Here is a 19,512-nt window from a genome sequence, read left to right on the forward strand (position 1 = left end):
AAGCCCAGGTTAAATCTGAATTCCAGATAAATGACAAGTAATTGTTTAGTATAAGTCCCACGCAATATTTGGAACACATTTATACTAACAAATTACTAACTGTTTATTTAAAATTCAAAATTATCTGGGCTTCCTGTATTTTATCTGGCAATCCTATCATTAACTTCTTTGATAAAAGTCAGTGTTTCAAATTTTAATTGAAAAATTTTGCCAGGCGCAGTGGCTTATGCCTGTAATCCCAGCACTTCGGGAGGCTGAGGCAGACAGATCACGAGGTCAGGAGATTGAGACCATCCTGGCTAACATGGTGAAACCCCGTCTCAACTAAAAATACAAAAAATTAGCCAGGCGTGGTGGTGGGCACCTGTAGTCCCAGCTACTCAGGAGGCTGAGGCAGGAGAATGGCGTGAACCCGGGAGGCAGAGGTTGCGGTGAGCCGAGATTGGGCCACTGCACCCCAGCCTGGGCGACAGAGCGAGACTCCATCTCAAAAAAAAAAAAAAGAAAAAGAAAATTTTTGATGAGAAAAAGGATAAGATGGCAGCCAGTCCCATCTACTGCATGAAATGGCTTCAGGAAAGTCTCTTGCTAACTTTCTGGCATCATCTTAACCCTAGAATTGTCTCTCTGTCATGAAAGCTACTGTCTCCTTTCCTTTCCTGGACAACTGAACCTTTTCCTACACCCACACTCCCTAATTTTCCTGCCCAAATTATCTCTAACGCAGCTAAACTATTCCCTTGTTTGGGGGCACTTAAGTCACCAAGAGAGCCGGGCCATGGGAGGTAATTCATCAGCCAGAGCTGCCCGCAAGCACATTGGCTGTGCACTGTACTAGTAAATTACTGAATTTGAAGATTTATATTCTATAAAAGTTATTCATGTCCCATTCTATCATCTGTACAAATCAGCACTTTACAGACTGATAAAGATGATATAGCAACTAACGAATCCTACTGAATCCTCTATCTGCAGGTACTGCATTAAGAACGATAAAACCAGGATGCAAAGACATTGTCCTTGTCCACAAAGGCTCCTGTATTAGTCCATTATCACACTGCTCTAAAGAACTGCCTGAGACTTGGTAATTTGTAAAGGAAGAGGTTTAATTGTCTCACAGTTCCTCACGGCTGGGGAGGCCTCAGGAAACTTACAATCGTGACAGAAGGGGAAGCAAACACATCCTCTTCATATGATGGCAGGAAGGAGAAGAGTCAAGCAAAGAGGGAAAAGCCCCTTATGAAACCACCAGATCTTGTGAGAACTCACTCACTATCATGAGAACAGCAGCACGGAGGTAATGGGAATGTGGGGATTATGGGAACTGCAATTCAAGATGAGACTCGGGCAGGGACACAGCCAAGCCATATCAGCTCCTTTTCTAATTCAGATACAGATAATTAGCCAAGAACACAATAAGCTAATTTCGCTAAAGAAGAAATAAAAAAAATCAAGGGTGTATCAGTAGGTGAATTTTGGAGAACTGAGGCCCAAATTCACACAAGCAAGAGACAAGGCCATTTATTAGGTGTTGCTCTCACACCAGCCCTGACAGGTTGCATCGTTTTTATTCCCTTGAACAGACAAGAGAAGTGGCAACCAGAGTTGTTGATGGTATAGTCGGCCCTCCATAGCCATGGTTTCGGCATCCGTGGATTCAATGTGAATGGAAAATATTTGGGGAAAAAATTGCATCTTGGGAGGCTGAGGCAGGAAGATAACTAGAGCCCAGGAGTTTGAAGCTGCAGTGAGCTATGCACCACAGCACTCTAGCCTAGGCAACACAGTGAAACCTTGTTTTAAGAAAAAAAAAATTTTTTTATCTGTACTGTAAACATAGACTTTTTTTTCTTGTCATTATTCCCTAAACGGTACAACTATTAACATATCATTTACATTGTATTAGGTATTATAAGTCATCCAGAGATGATTTAAAGTATACATGAAGTTGTACATAGGTTATATGCAAACCCTCCATTATCTTGTATCAGGGACTTGAGCATCCATGGATTTGGGTGGCTCCTGGCCCCAGTCCCTCAGGATACCGAGGGATGATTGTAATTCATCAACAGAAACTGGCCCTAGGTCACAAAACCGGTAAGGGACAGGACCATAATCCAAACCCAGATATCTTCAATGTTAAAGCCCATCTTTTTATTTTAAGTTTTAATTTTTTCCCAAGTGGCACATGTACATAATTAGATGGTTGGCACACACATGCACATGTGTGCATATGTCATGGGGTGTTCAGTTGACCAGCTGGCCTGGTTTGCCTGGAACTAGTGGATTTTCTGGGACATGCAGTTTTTAGTGCTACAACTGGTAAAATTAAACTTGAAAAGTCCCAGGCAAATTGGTCTTTTTGACCAATTTGATGAGTTGGTCACTCTAGCTTGGCCTTCCTTTTCCAGGAGGTATTTGAAAATATGTGAGGGCAGTTTTCTTCCCACCCTCCCTTCTCATTCTCTTTCTTTTGGTATTGTTACAAAGTCTGGGGTAGGCGGTTGGGGTTAGACATTACTGGTATTTTGGGAAGTGGGTGGGCAAAGACTGCTAAATATTTTGCAGTTTGCGCTGGGCGGGATGGTCCTACCCAATGAAAAGGATATAAAAAAAAATTTTTTTTTACGTCTTCCTGATTTAGCCTTTTGTCAGCTTTACAACCCATATTGTTTTGTTCAGAAATCTGACAGCCATCTCTTTGAAATGTAAACACCTGGGAAAATAATGTCTCTATGTCCCATTCGCTGTGGAAGTTTAACCTCTGAGCATCTTTCTGTCTCCATCTTAATCTGCTTGTCACAGAGATAAGACAAATTTATTATTCCTTTTTTTTTTCAAGACAGGGTCTTGCTCTGTCACCCAGGCTGGAGTGCAGTGGCACAATCACAGCTCACTGCAGCCTCGAGCTCCTGGGCTCAAGTGATCCTCCCGTCTCAGTCTTCTGAGTAGCTGGGACCACAAGTATGTGCCACCACGCCTTGGTAACTTTAAATTTTTTTTTAGATATGAGGTCTCACCATGTTGCCATGCCATTATTATTCCTTTTGATAAAGGTGAATTTAGGCTAAACTATGAAAGAATGTACATCAAATGGCTCTGTTAAGTCTTCTCATAGGAGGACAGGTTACTGTTAATAGAGAACATATGTATGTAATGGCTAAAAATAGAGCAGTGGAAAAGGATTGTAACTCCTCACCTCTTTTGAGAATGAAAAAAGGATTGTAACTTCTTGGCTGCCTAAGTAGGGTGGAATTTCTTTCTGCATGTAAAATCTCTTTGCAGATGATCAAGCTTTGTCCATGGTATGCTGGTTTTTGCTTATTCAATAATAAAACTGCTTTCTTTCGTTTTGATGTTTTGTAGAGATTTTAAATTTCCCAACAATACAAAAAGAAAAGAATATTTGGTTAAAGATCACTAAACTCTGGGCTGACAGCTGGGTGTGTAGGGGGCTGGTGTCTCAGTGTAAGTCTTAATCACATTAAAGTTATTATTTGTTTGTTTTCAAGTACAAGATTTTTCTATTAGGATGCCAGAGATTTCTTCCTACAAACTGTGAATTACATCACAAAAAATAGTTTGGTCTCAGATCAGATATTATGCAAACACTGTTTACAGCTGAGTTGTATAATCATCCGAGATTATTTTACTTTCTTGAATAATAATGGAGTTAATAATTATCCATTGCTTGCTGCCTTACTTCTGTCTGTACTTATCACTAGTTCAACTCTAAATTTCCTCTTAATTGGTAATTCATGTCAGAGAGTCCATCAATTATTTTTCATGAAGAACTCTTTCCTGGAAACTTCTGACCTGCTCCTGTCTGAGGTAAGTCAGAAAGCTCTACAAATATCCTGGGATCCCCTGTCCCATATTCCTTTGTAGCTGTCCTGTGTTGCACCTTTCATTTTTTACATCCTTTCTCAGCTTACTCCTTTGTTTTGATGGAGCACATCCTCTAGCAGCTTTCTGAGAAAAGTGAATAGGAGATAAGTTTTTTGAGACTTTCCATGTCCAAAATATCTTTCTTTCTATTCTCACATGAATTAGTGAATTTGTCCTGGAACAGAATTCTAGTTTGGAAATAATTTCCCTTTGGAGTTTTTAAAGCATTGCTCTGTTGGTCTTTGGGCTTTTAGGGTTACTCTTGAGAAGCCTGAAATTGTTTTGGTTTTAATCCTCTCTCTATATATTCTCTTCCTTCTCTTTAGAACAGTGGTGTCCAATCTTTTGCCTTCCCTGGACACACTGGAAGAAGAATTGTGTTGGGCCACACATAAAATACCCTAACACTAATGATAGCTGATAAGCTTAAAAAAAAAAAAAATCTCGGCCGGGCGCGGTGGCTCAAGCCTGTAATCCCAGCACTTTGGGAGGCCGAGACGGGCGGATCACGAGGTCAGGAGATCGAGACCATCCTGGCTGACACGGTGAAACCCCGTCTCTACTAAAAAAAAATACAAAAACTTAGCCGGGCGAGGTGGCGGGCGCCTGTAGTCCCAGCTACTCGGGAGGCTGAGGCAGGAGAATGGCGTAAACCCAGGAGGCGGAGCTTGCAGTGAGCTGAGATCCGGCCAGTGCACTCCAGCCTGGGCGACAGAGCGAGACTCCGTCTCAAAAAAAAAAAAAAAAAAAAAAAAAAAAAAATCTCATAATGTTTTAAGAAAGTTTACGGGCTGGGCGCAGTGGCTCACACCTGTAATCCCAGGGCTTTGGGAAGCCGAGATGGATGGATAACCTGAGGTTGGGAGTTCAAGACCAGCCTGACCAACATGGAGAAACCCTGTCTCTACTAAAAATACTTGGGAGGCTGAGGCAGGAGAATTGCTTGAACCCAGAAAGCGGAGGTTGTGGTGAGCTGAGATTGCACCATTGCACTCCAGCCTGGGCAACAAGAGCGAAACCCAATCTCAAAAAAAAAAAAAAAAAAAAGAAATTTTACTAATTTGGGTTGGGTCACATTCAAAGCTGTCTTGGACTGCATGAGGCCCAGGTTGGACATAATTGCTTTAGAAGATTGTAAAATATTTTCTTTGTTACATGCATGTTTGACACTTCACACCAAAGGGCTTCTTACTTGCTTAGTGGAATTCTGACTTTACCAGAAGAGCAGCACCCTGGCCTGACTCATCCAGCCTGGGGGAAGCCTGCTTTTCAGAAACAGCTTCCAGCTTTCATCCAACATTGGCACTCAGACCTGCAGCTGTGGTTTCATTTTCCTGTGGAAGATGGGTGAACCATCTGTCCATCCTGAAGGGTGACCCTGCATGCTCCTCAGATGAAAGACTGCCTCTACCCTTGTTTTTCCATTTCGCTCATTGACACATGACTCTTCTGTTGATAATTCATTTGCTTCAAACCACAGACATCTCTGGAATTATGCAACCTAATCCTCAGGAAAACACAGTATTTATGTGGTCTTGGAGAATCTGCAGCTGCCTTATTTGATAAAGTTGCCTTGGGATGTGTTATTTGAAACATCTCAGGAGAGAAGACTGTTCGTAACTGTCCTTAGAGCCTGATGTAACAACATGGATTACAGCCTGGCAGGCATTGTCCTTTCTAAGCTAAGAGAAAACACAACACGGAAAGCATCCAGGCATTTAAAAAAGATTTTTGTGACTCTGTTTTCTCCTTGACTTCTGAGGGAAACAGTTTACAGTTCATAATTTTTTTGTTCATTCCTAAGCGCCACTGGAAAGCTCCCCTCAGTGTTTTTTTCCTGTGGGTGACGTGCTGCCCTGATGTCTCCAGCCAAGAATCTATTGGGAACAGGCCCTCAAATCTGGCCATAAACAGGCCCCAAAACTGGCCATAAGCAAAATCTCTGCAGCACTGTGACGTGCTCGTGATGGCTATGACGCCCATGTTGAAGGTTGTGGGTTTACTGGAATGAGGGCAAGGAACACCTGGCCCACCCAGGGCGGAAAATCGCTTAAGGCATTCCTGAACCACAAACAATAGCATGAGCGATCTCTGCCTTAAGGACATGTTCCTGCTACAGATAACTAGCCAGAGCCCATCCCTTTGTTTCCCGTTTTAGTTAATCTATAATCTATAGAAACAATGCTTATCACTGGCTTGCTCTCAATAAATATGTGGGTAAAACTCTGTCTGTGGCTCTCAGCTCCGAAGGCTGTCAGCCCCCTGATTTCCCACTCCGCACTCTCTATTTCTGTGTGAGTGTCTTTAATTCCTCTAGCACCACTGGGTTAGGGTCTCCATGACCAAGCTGGTCTTGGCAAGTGGTACCCATACGTGGGGCTCGAACCCAGGTTGAAGGGTTGCCGGAGCGTCGGTTGGAGAATGTGGAACTACGCTGGAGGACACACAAAACCTCTTAAGCAATCCATGTGGTGAGTAAGAAGGGGAGCTCGGAAGTATCAGGGTAACAATGGGACAAGTATGGGCTCTGGTTTGTTCCACCTTGGAACCTTTTCACACTGATGAGGAGGAGGAAGGAGAATATAACGAAGTAACAGAAGAGGTGACAGAGCAGGTTTGTTTGCCAGTTAAAGGTAAAGCGGCAAAGGAGGGAGAGGTTTGTCCCTACCTTTCTGCACCCCTTCATTATTTTGAAGAAAAAGAGTGGCCTGACCCTCCAGATCTTTCTTTTCCAGAGGACACTGGGCAAATCGTAGTTACCCCAGTGACTGTTCGAGCAGGGCCTCAAGCTACTGCTCTCAGTTCTATTCAGGCAGGAATTCAGCAAGCTAGATGAGAGGGTGATATAGAGGCTTGGCAGTCCCCTGTTAGGATACACCCCCCCAGATCAACAGGGAAATATTATAGCTACGTTTGAGCCTTTTCCTTTTAAATTACTCAAAGAATTTAAGCAAGCTGTTAATCAATATGGACCAGGTTCTCCTTTTGTAATGGGACTGTTAAAGAATATTGCTGTCTCCAGTCAAATGATTCCTACTGACTGGGATGCTCTTACTCAAGCTTATCTAACTCCTACTCAGTTCTTACAATTTAAAACTTGGTGGGCAGATGAAGCTTCCATTCAGGCTGCTCACAACGCCTAGGCCCAACCTCAAATTAATATAACTGCAGACCAACTTTTGGGTGTCAGTGACCAGGCTGGTTTAGATACACAAGTGGTCATGCAGGATGGTGCCATAGAAGAGCTTGGAGGAGTGTGCTTTAGAGCTTGGGAAAAAAATCACTTCAGGAGGAGAACAATACCCTTCCTTTAATGCTGTAAAACAGGGACCAAAAGAACCGTATGCAGATTTTTAAAAAATTATACTTTAAGTTCTAGGGTACATGTGCACAATGTGCAGGTTTGTTACATATGTATACATGTGCTGTGTTGGTTTGCTGCACCCATCAACTCATCATTTACTTTAGGTATTTCTCCTAATGCTATCCCTCCCCCATCCCCCTATCCTGTCACAGGTCCCGGTGTGTGATGTACCCTGCCCTGTGTCCAAGTGTTCTCATGGTTCAGTTCTCACTTGTGAGTGTGGTGTTTGGTTTTCTGTCCTTGCAGTAGTTTGCTCAGAATGATGGTTTCCAGCTTCATCCATGTCACTACAAAGGACATAAACTCATCCTTTTTTTATGGCTGCATAGTATTCCATGGTGTATATGTGCCACATTTTCTTAATCCAGTCTATCATTGATGGACATTTGGGTTGGTTCCAAGTCTTTGCTATTGTGAATAGTGCTGCAATAAATGTACGTGTGCATGTGTCTTTCTAGTAGCATGCTTTATAATCCTTTGGGTAGCTTGAAGCGGTTCCTTCAAACCTTGCAAATATTTTCCTAGTCCCATACCAGGGACACACCCCATTTCATGCATTATATGTTGACTTTGAGGGCTGTATAATTGCTCTGGAATTAGAACTTGTGCTCCCCATTGTTGTAATAAATCTCTTCCCCATAAATTTATAGGTACAGAAGTTACAATTGGTTGACTAGTACCAGGTTGTCCATCGGGCCCTTCACAATGCAAAATATAAATACTTTGATATACTTCAGGGGCTTTACCAACTCCAACTATGGGATGACTGGGTCAAATGGTATTTCTAACTAATGGGATGGCTGGGTCAAATGGTATTTCTAGTTCTAGATCCTTGAGGAATTGCCACACTGTCTTCTACAATGGTTGAACTAGTTTACACTCCCACCAACAATGTAAAAGCATTCCTATTTCTCCACATCTTCTCCAGCACCTGTTGTTTCCACATGCAGATTTTATAGCTTGGTTACAGGAGTCTCTTAAAAAGGTGATTGCAGATTTGGCTGCTTAGGATATAGTGTTGTGGTTACCAGCTTTTGACAATGCCAATCCTGAGTGCCACGCTGCTCTGCAACCTATTAGAGGGAAAGCACGTTTAGTTGATTATATCAAGGCCTGTGACGGTATCGGAGGTAATCTGCATAAAGCTACTGTGTTGGCGCAAGCCATGGCAGGACTGAAAATGGGTAAAGGAAATATTCCGTTTCCTGGAGCTTGTTTTAACTGTGGGAATCATGGTCACACTAAAAAAGAATATAGAAAAAATCAGCAAGTCAGGTTGCCAGTTGAGGGAAAAAAGAAAACTGTTGAGCCTGGAATATGTCCAAAATGCAAAAAAGGAAAACTGTCATTCTAAATTTGATAAGGATGGAAACCTGATTTTGGGAAACGCCATGAGGAGCCCATCCTGGGTCCTGTTCCAAACCAGGGCACTTCTGGCTCAGGCCATTCCCTCACCCCTGAACAATGCCTGTCCTCTGCCAAAGCGGGTAGTGCTGCAGTAGATTTATGCTGCACAGAAGCTGTGAGCCTTCTGCCTGGAGAACCCCCACAAAAAGTGCCAACAGGAGTCTGTGGACCCTTGCCAGTGGGGACAGTAGGATTACTTCCAGGTAGAGCTAGTTTAAATGTAAAAGGAGTGCAAGTACATGCAAGAGTCACTGATTCAGATTACAATGGGGAAATTCAGATTGCATCTACTTCTGTTCCCTGGAAAGCAGAGCCAGGAGAGCGCATAGCACAGCTCCTGATTGTGCCATATGTGGAAATGGGGAAAAGTGAAACTAAACAAATAGGATTTGGAAGCACAAATAAATATGGCAAAGCAGCTTATTGGGTGAATCAAATTACTGATAAACATCCCACCTGTGAAATAACTATTCAGGGAAAGAAATTTAAAGGTTTGGTAGATACAGGAGTGGACATTTCAATCATTACTCTGCAGCACTGGCCGTCTGCGTGGCCAATTCAACCTGCTCAATTAACATAGTTGGAGTTGGTAAAGCCCGTGAAGTATATCAAAGTAGTTATGTTTTGCATTGTGAAGGGCCCGATGGACAACCTGGTACTATTCAACATTGTAACTTCTGTACCTATACATTTATGGGGAAGAGATTTATTACAACAATGGGGAGCACAAGTTCTAATTCCACAGCAATTATACAGCCCTCAAAGTCAACATATAATGCAAGAAATGGGGTATGCCCCTGGTATGGGACTAGGAAAAAAATTGTAAGGTTTGAAGGAACTGCTTCGAGTGGAAAGACGAAGTTCCTGCCAAGGTTGAGGATATCATTTTTGATGGTAGCCATTGTTTGGCTTTCAGAACCTATACCTTTAAAATGGTTAGCAGATAAGCCAATTTTGATAGAACAGTGGCCACTAAGTAAAGAGAAACTGGAGGCTTTAGAGCACTTAGTTACTGAACAATTAGAAAAAGGACACATAGCTCCAACATTTTCCCCCTGGAATTCTCCAGTCTTTGTTACTAAGAAAAAATCTGGTAAATGGAGAATGTTGACAGATCTTAGAGACATTAATTCACTTGTACAACCTATGGGGGCATTACAGCCAGGATTGCTTTCTTCTGCTATGATTCTGAAAAATTGGCCCTTAATAGTCATACATTTAAAAGACTCTTTCTTTACTATCCCCTTAGCTGAGCAATACTGTGAACGGTTTGCATTTATAATTCCTGTGGTAAACAACCTGCACCCTGCTAAGTGTTTTCATTGGAAAGTGTTGCCACAAGGCATGTTAAACAGTCCAACAATTTGCCAGACTTATGTAGGGTAAGCTATTGAACCTACTCGTAAAAAAATTTTGCACAGTATTACACTATTCATTATATGGACGATATACTTTGTGCTGCTCCCGCTTGAGAAATATTACTCCAATGTTATGATCACTTGCGAAATTCAATTTATTGTGCTGGTTTCATTATTGCGCCTGACAAAATTCAGACTACTACTCCTTACTCTTACTTGGGGACCTTAGTAAATGACACTACAATTGTGTCACAGAAAGTAATCCTATGTAGGGATCAATTGAAAACATTAAATGACTTTCAAAAATTACTAGGGGACATTAATTGGATACGACCTGCTCTAGGCATTCCTACCTATGCCATGAATAATCTATTTTCTCTCCTTAGAGGAGATTCTAGTCTCACTAGCCCTCAGCAATTAACAAAGGAGGCTGAAGCAGAGTTACAGCTGATTGAGAAGCAAGTGCATATGGATCAAATAAATAGAATAGATCCAGAGAAGACTCTAGATTTGCTAATTTTTCCAACTCAGAATTCACCTACTGGTATTATTGTCCAAGAGCAAGATCTTGTAGAGTGGCTTTTTCTTCCACATGCTAATCCACGGACTCTAACTCCTTATTTGGATCAAATTGCTACGATGAAAAGAAATGGGAGAACTCAGATTGTTAAATTACATGGATATGATCCTGGAAAAATTTTTGTCCCTCTCACGAAGGCACAAACACAGCAAGCTTTTATAAATAGTCTTACTTGGCAAATCCATTTAGCTGACTTTGTGGGTATTCTTGATAACCATTTTCCAAAAACAAAACTGTTTCAATTTTTTAAATTAACTAATTGGATTCTCCCTAAAATAATCAAATTTAAACCAATTTAAGATGCTCAAAATGTCTTCACAGATGGGTCTAGTAATGGTAAAGTTTCTTATTCTGGTTCTAAAGGTAAAGTTTTCCAGATGCCCTATATTTCAGCTCAAAAGGCAGAGCTTGTAGCTGTAATTGAGGTATTGACTGCTTTTAATATGCCTATTTTTTTTTTTTAAGATGGAGTCTCGCTCTGTCGCCCATGCTGGAGTGCAGTGGCCGGATCTCAGCTCACTGCAAGCTCTGCCTCCTGGGTTTACGCCAGTCTCCTGCCTCAGCCTCCCGAGTGGCTGGGACTACAGGCACCCGCCACCTCGCCCGGCTAGTTTTTTTTGTGTTTTTTAGTAGAGACGGGGTTTCACCATGTTAGCCAAGATGGTCTCGATCTCCTGACCTCGTGATCCGCCTGTCTCAGCCTCCCAAAGTGCTGGGATTACAGACTTGAGCCACCGCGCCCGGCTTTAATATGCCTATTAATGTGATTTCTGATTCTTCATACGTGGTTCATTCCACACAATTAATTGAAAATACTCAGTTACGATTTCATACAGATGAACAACTGATGACTTTATTTACCCAATTTCAAACAGCAGTTAGAAGTAGAACGCACCCTTCCTACATCACTCACATTGGGGCTCATACACCTCTTCCAGGACCTTTGATTGCAGGTAATCAAATGGCCGATCGCCTAGTTGCTACTGCAATATCTAATGCCAGACACTTTCACAATTTAACCCATGTTAATGCCTCTGGTCTCACATGCAGATACAGCATTACCCGGAAAGAAGCTAAAGCTATTATCCAGTGATACTCGACTTGCCAAATGGTGCATTTCTCATCTTTTACAGGAGGAGTTAATCCTCGAGGATTGGGACCTAATTCTCTTTGGCAAATGGATGTCACCCATGTTCCCTTGTTTGGGAGACTAGCTTATGTACATGTATGTGTGGACACCTTTTCTCACTTTGTCTGGGCTACATGCCAATCAGGAGAGCCTTCTGCCTGTGTTAAACGTCACCTTTTGCAGTGTTTTGCAGTGTTGGGCATTCCAGCTTCTATTAAAATGGATAATGCCCCAGGCTGTACTAGCCAAGCTCTAGCTACATTTTTCTCTATATGGAATATTAAACACATTACTGGTATCCCATATAACTCTCAAGGACAAGCCATAGTGGAAAGAATGAATCTCTCCCCGAAACAGCAGTTGCAAAAGCAAAAGGGGGGAAATAGGAACTACAGGATACCACATATGCAATTGAATCTAGCATTATTGACTTTAAATTTTTCGGGACTACCTAAAGGCCAGATGAATAGCATCTGTTCAGCAGCCACAACAGCAGCTGAACAGCATTTACAGAAACCAGCTGCAAAGACAGAAGCAGAACAACTGGTTTGGTGGAGAGATCCAATAACAAAAAGTCGGGAAATAGGTAAAATAATAACTTGGGGTGGAGGTTATTCTTGTGTTTCTCCAGGACTGGATCAACAGCCAATTTGGGTACCATCAAGACATCTAAAGCCTTACTATGAGCCAGATACCCGGGAAGAGCTTTTAGGAGGATCCCAAAGACCCGCCGGTGGCAGTGTTATCCAAGTTGATGCTGAGGAGGACCCCAACTGTCACAAGCAACACCTGTTGAACGCAGCCACCTACCCGGGGACAGATCAAGAAGCTGTCACAGATGGCAGAAGAAAACCTGAGGAAAGCAGGGCAACCAGTCACAATGAGTAATTTAATGATAGCCATGATAGCAGTGATCACCATTGCCATGAGTATTCCTTTAGCAAGGGCTGACACAGAGAACAATTATACTTATTGGGCATATTTACCTTTTCCACCACTTCTATGGCCTGTAACTTGGTTGGACCCCCATTGGAAGTATACGCTAATGATAGTTCTTGGATGCTCAGTCCTACAGATGATAGAGACCCATCTCACCCGCATGAGAAAGGAACTGTTATGAATATTTCTTTAGGATTTGAACATCTGCCTATCTGTTTGGGAAAGGCCACCAGTTGCCTACCCCCTCGCTATCAATCTTGGCTGGCAATAATGCCTGGATGTAATCACTCTGTGACACAGTTACACATGCTTTCTGATCTCAGTATTTACCACAATAAATCTATTCCTATAATTGAGGCATACCACCCTCAAAAACCTATTTGTAAACAGGATTGGATCTGGTCAGAAAAAATGAATGTACTGGTTTGGGAAGATGCATTGCAGAACAGGCAGAGGTGCTGTGCAAGGATTCCCATGGGATCATTATTTATTGGTCCCCTAAGGGGATGTTTAGCTTGAATTGCATCACTCAGTCTGTGTGCCACAGCCACACTATGTTCAGCTGGTCTGAACAAAATGGTTAGATGATAGAAATGGTAAGAAGTATGGCAAGAGTTCCTATTATCTGGAAACATGGCGGTATAGTGGCACCTCAACATTAAATGATACAGCCCCCTCTAGGAGCTAAACATCAGGATTTGTGGAAACTATTAAAGGCTCTTAATAAGATCAAAATTTGGGAAAGAATAAAAAAGCATCTAGAAGGACACTCTACAAACTTGTCTTTGGATATTGCAAAATTAAAAGAACAAATATTTAAAGTATCCCAGGCATACCTGACCTTAATGCCAGGAACTGGAGGGCTTGAAGGAGCTGCAGACGGATTAGCAGCTATTAACCCATTAAAATGGATAAAAACACTTGGATGCTCTGTGATTTCAATGATGATCATGTCATTAATCTGTGTTGTTTGCCTTTGTATAGTCTGCAGATGTGGATCCCAACTCCTGCGAGAAGTAGCTCAGCATGATAAAGCTGCCTTTGCTTTTATTGTCTTGCAAAAACAAAAAGGGGGACATGTTGGGAATGGGCCCCCAAATCTGGCCATACACAGGCACCCAAACTGGCCATAAACAATATCTCTGCAGCACTGTGACATACTCATGATGGCTGTGATGCCCACACTGAAGGTTGTTGGTTTACTGGAACGAGGGCAAGAACAGCTGACCCACTCAGGGCAGAAAATTGCTTAATGTGTTCCTGAACCACAAACAATAGCATAAGCAATCTACGCCTTAAGGATATGTTCCTGCTGCAGTTAACTAGCCAGAGCCCATCCCTTTGTTTCCCGTTTTAGTTAATCTATAATCTATAGAAACAATGCTTATCCCTGGCTTGCTCTCAATAAATATGTGGGTAAAACTCTGTTCATGGCTCTCAGCTCTGAAGGCTGTCAGCCCCCAATTCCCACTCTGCACTCTCTATTTGTCTGTGTGTGTTTTTAATTCCTCTAGCACCACTGGGTTAGGGTCTCCACCACTGAGCTGGTCTTGGCAGAACCAGTGATTTCTCACACAACACCTTCTTTGTTCCATCAAAATGTACCTCTCCTGCTGCTTTCTCTGGGTCACGTGTCCACTCTCTAACTAACCTAAGAGGGAAAAATAGTGAGAGACTATTCTTCTGTATTCATTTCCTAGGACCACCATCACACATTACTGCCAACTGGATGGTTTAAAACAATGGAAATGTATTATCTTTTAGAGGTTAGAAATTAAAAATCAATGTGCCAGCAGGGCCATACTCTTGAAAGCTCTAGGGAAGAATCACCCGTCACCTCTTCCTAGCTTCTGGTGTTGCCAGCAATCCTTGGCACTTCTTGGGCGGTAAACACATCTCTCCAATCTCTGCCTCCATCATCACACAGGCTTTGTTATGTGTTCCCCTGTGTCTTCACTTGGCCTCCCTTTAAGGATGCTAATCATTGGATCTAGGCCCCACCCTAACCTGGTTGGATCTCATCTTGATTACATCTGCAAAGACCCCGTTTCCAAATAAGGTCACACTCATTCACTTTAGTGGTGGATATGAGTTTCAGAATGACTCTATTCAACCCAGCACAGGTGGTCATGGGTATGCTGTTACATGGATGTCCAGGGGCTACTGAGGAGGTCACTTCTTTTTCTCCTCCCCAAGTGGTGGCTATGTGCCAGGCTGATCTAGTCATAGAAGGTGGAGCATGACTGAACAGCATAGAGGGAGGAGAAGGCAATCAGGAGTTGCTGTTGTTGAAGGGTGGATATATAGGACAGGCACAGTGATAGGTCCCTATACAGAATATTAAATTTAACTCACACAAAAGTACTGAAAATATGTCCTAGTATTCTGGTTTTGTAGGTGAGGAAATAGAGGCCCAGAGAGGTTAAGTCAGTGGCTCAAGGTCAAACAACCAGTTATGGGCAGAGCCAGGTTTGAATTGAGGCTTAAGACAAATGCTTCAAGGGAGCTTGGAGCTGATATGACCTAGTATAGCACAATTTCACATACTCCAAAATATTCCCTCCATAGACAGGGAAAAGAAAAAAAAAACAAACTATGTTAGGCCACACCTTTGCCTTGGAACATCAAAAGCTCACATTAACAGTCACTATTTAAAACTCTCCGGTCCAAGCAGGTGCTGGTATCTTTCACTAGGAAACCTAAAGACAGATCATATCCCAGGGCTCTTTGCAGACATTCCCCACCAGCAGTCCAGAGCCTGGTAGCCCTGCTGGGTGGCTAAGTCCCAGAAGGGAAATAACAATCATTGCAGTTCGACTCTCAGGAAGCCCCATCCTTAGGGGAAGGGGAGAACACCACATCAAGGGATCACCCCATGGGATGAAAGAATCTGAACAGCAGTCCTTGAGTTCTAGATCTTTCCACTGAAATAGTCTACCCAAATGAGAAGGAGCCAGAAAAGGAATTCTGGTAATATGACAAAACAAGGTTCTATAACAACTCCAAAAGATCACACTAATTCTCCAGCAGTGGATCAAAACCAAAAAGAAATCTCTGAATTGCCAAAGAATTCAGAAGGTTGATTATGTGAATCCCAAAAATCTGAGACAGGTTTCAGTTAATCTAGAAGGTTTATTTGGCCAAGATTGAGGACATGTGCCCGTGATACAGCCTCAGGAGGTCCTGATGACACGTGCCTAGGGTGGTCAGAGCACAGTTTGGTTTTATACATTTTTAGGGAGATAGGAGACATCAATCAACATATGTAAGATGAACACTGGTTCTGTCTGGAAAGGTGGGACAACTCAAAATGGGGAGGGGGCTTCCAGGTCATAAGTAGATAAGAGACAAATGGTTACATTCTTTTGAGTTTCTGATTAGCTTCTCCAAAGGAGGCAATCAGATATGCATTTATCTCAGTGAGCAGAGAGGTGACTTTGAATAGAATGAGAGGCAGGTTTGCCCTAAGCAGTTCCCAGCTTGACTTTTCTCTTTAGCTTAGTGATTTTGGGGACCCAAGAAATTTTCCTTTCATATTTCCCTGCTTTTCTTATTTAAAATCTTTTGGAGAAAGCATTTTAGAAGAAAATGAGTCTGTGGTCTCAGGTTTCATCTGATCTCTCCTGCTTAGGATGGTTTGTTCCTAGATGGGAAGGTCCTGAGTTATTAGGAAAGCTCATTTTTAAAAGGTTGTGAAGTCTTATGTCCTTTGAAGAGAAAATAGGGGGAAGAAGAGAGAAAAACAACAACAAGCAAAAGAACAATCCTGGCAAATCGATATAGGCCACACAAGTCTGAAGTCCACAAGTCAGTGGGCAGGTATGAAAGTGGCTTATGTATGTACACGAGTTGCTGTTATTTTCCTCTGAGGTTTAAGTTGTCTGGCTTCAGTTCACAGGAAAGCACAGCTTAGTTTTCAGTGACTCCAAATTAGGAAAAATGGGGGAAAAAAGAAGAGAAAAAAATGAAAACATTATTGTGAAGACTTGTAGCCAAGAAAAATTAGAATTCAGTCCAAACCGTAGAAAATAATAAAAACTGAAAAACATTGGGGAAGACCAGAATTGAACAACAGGTATACTATAGTTTTTGAAACATAATTTTTCTCTCAGGTTTCCCATTTTTACTAAAGATAAATCATGGTAGGACTGGTTTGCTTTATTACACTTGGCCTAATTATTTGTTTACAGTGCAGCAAAAATATTTACATAGGCTTATAAATTTGGCTTTGACGGAACTTTGTTCCGTAGAAGGAATCTCAGATGAGACTTTTTAAAAGCCAAGCCCAGCCATGGATTTGTACCCTCAAATACCTGTGAGTTGAGTAAATTCCTCTTCTCTTGAGGTCCCAAGATAAACTTGGGGTTCCTGGGCCTGTCAGAAAGTGACATTCTTTACTTGCCACAGGTCAGGAACCCTGGAGAGGGACTGTGTAGACAAAGGTCTGAGGTCAGTTTTTCCAAGGGGCTTTTATTGGCTCCATAAGTCAAGTTTGATTCCTTAAAGGAAAGCACACCATCCCTGTCAAAGCCTTGGTAAAATAACCAGTTTCTCCAATTGTGTCCTGTTACATAAAACAGATTCTTACTGCACTTATGTAAATAACAAATTGTCATAAGTTAAAAACACCCACAAATAGTTTCCAAGTTCTGGGGAAATCAGTTAGAGAGAAATGAATATGCTTCAAATTTTGTTCATAGGAGTATACTTTACTCAACTGTTAAAAGCTGTAAATAGCTTAAAAGTGTTCTTGACTCTGAAAAACAAAACAAAGGATCAGCAACATTTTAAGCACAATTTAAAAAGATGATTTCAGACTTCTGTTAGTTTAGTCCATGCAATTAATTCCTGTTCTGCTTGATATTCATGAACATTTCAGTTCTCCGTGGGTCCTGAAAGTTTTCCTCTTTTCTGACATCACAATCTCCAAAGTTATCAGAAACCTGTATTTAAGAACACCTGTTGGAGTTTTATAGCTGATTATGAAACCACCATCTAAAGAGGACCAAAAGAAGACAACACTGGAAAAACTCTTTTGGCCTTGGCTTAGGCAAAGAGTTCATGACCAGGAACCCAAAAGTAAATGCAACAAAAACAAAGATAAATAGATGGGACTTAATGAAACTAAAAAGCTTCTGCACAGCAAAAGAAATAGTCAGCAGAGCAGACAACCCACAGAGTGGGAGAAAATCTCCACAAACTATGCATCCAACAAAGGACTAATATCTAGGATCTACAAGCAACTCAAACAAATCAGCAAGGAAAAAAGAAGTAATCCCATCAAAAAGTGGGTTAAGGACATGAATAGACAATTCTCATAAGAAGATATACAAATGGCCAACAAACATATGAAAAAATGCTCAATATCACTGATTATCAGAAATGCAAATCAAAACCACAATGTGATACCACCTCACTCCTGTGAGAATGGCCATAATTTAAAAATAAAAACATTATAGATATTGGCATGGATGTGGTGAAAAGGGAACACCTTTACACTGCTGGTGGGAATGTAAACTAATACAACCACTATGGAAAACAGTATGGAGAGTCCTTAAAGAACTAAAAGTAGAACTACCATTTGATCCAGCAATCCCACTACTGGGTATCTACCCAGAGGAAAAGAAGTCTTTATATGAAAAAGACACTTGTATACCCATTTTATAGCAGCAGAATCTGCAATTGCAAAAATATGGAACCAGCCTAAATGCTCATCAACCAATGAGTGGATAAAGAAAATATTTTATACATATACACACACACACACACACACACACACATATACACATACACCATGGAATATATATACACATATATATACACACACACACACACACACACATACACCATGGAATTTATACACACACACACACACACACACACACACACACACACACACCATGGAATACTACTCAGCCATGAAAGGGAACAAAATAATGGCATTTGCAGCAACCCGGGTGGCACTGGAGACCATTATTCTGAGTGAAGTAACTCAGGAGTGGAAAACCAAACCCTGTAGGTTCTCACTTACAAGCGGGAGTTAAGCTATGAGGATGCAAAGACATAAGAATGATACAATAGACTTTGGGAACTTGGGGACTTGGGGAGAAGGGTGAGACGGGGGTGAGGAATAAAAGACTACATATTGGGTACAATATACACTGCTCAGGTAATGGGTATGGCAAAATCTTAGAAATAACCACTAAAGAACTTATCCATGTAACCAAATACCACCTGTTCCCTAAAAACTATTGAAATAAAAAAATAAATTTAAAAAGACGCGATAAAAGATTAAAAATAAATAAAAATAGAAAAAAAAAAACCCTTCAGTCGAATATGGTGGCCACTAGTGGCTATCGAGTACTTGAAATGTAGCTAGTTTGAACTGATACGTGCTGTAAGTCTAAAATACACATATTTGGTACAACAAAGATTATAAAATATCCCAACTTTTATGTTGATTTTGAAATAATATTTTGAGTATATTGGGCTAAACAAAATATAGCATTAAAATTAATCTCACTTCTTTCAAGGTGGCTGACAAAAAAGTTTAAATTAAATGTGTGGCTCACATTTTATTTCTATTGGACAGCACGGGTGGATAAAGTCTCTGAACATAAAACACCAAATAAGTGTATTTTCCGCTGGGACTGGGGATGGGTGCTTTGGGGGAAGCGACGAGGTGCCGGGCACTGTTAAAATCAGGGTGGGCCTAGGTGGCAGTGAAGAGCAGCCTCTGTGCAGCCGATGGCAAGTGAGAGCATGGGTGCCTGACTGTTGGAAATGACAAAATAAATCAAGGAATCCTGAAGTTTCAGGGCAAAAAAATGCTTTAGAAATCATCATC

The sequence above is a fragment of the Macaca nemestrina genome, chromosome 13 (genome assembly GCF_043159975.1).
Source record: "Macaca nemestrina isolate mMacNem1 chromosome 13, mMacNem.hap1, whole genome shotgun sequence".
Lineage (NCBI taxonomy): Eukaryota > Metazoa > Chordata > Mammalia > Primates > Cercopithecidae > Macaca > Macaca nemestrina.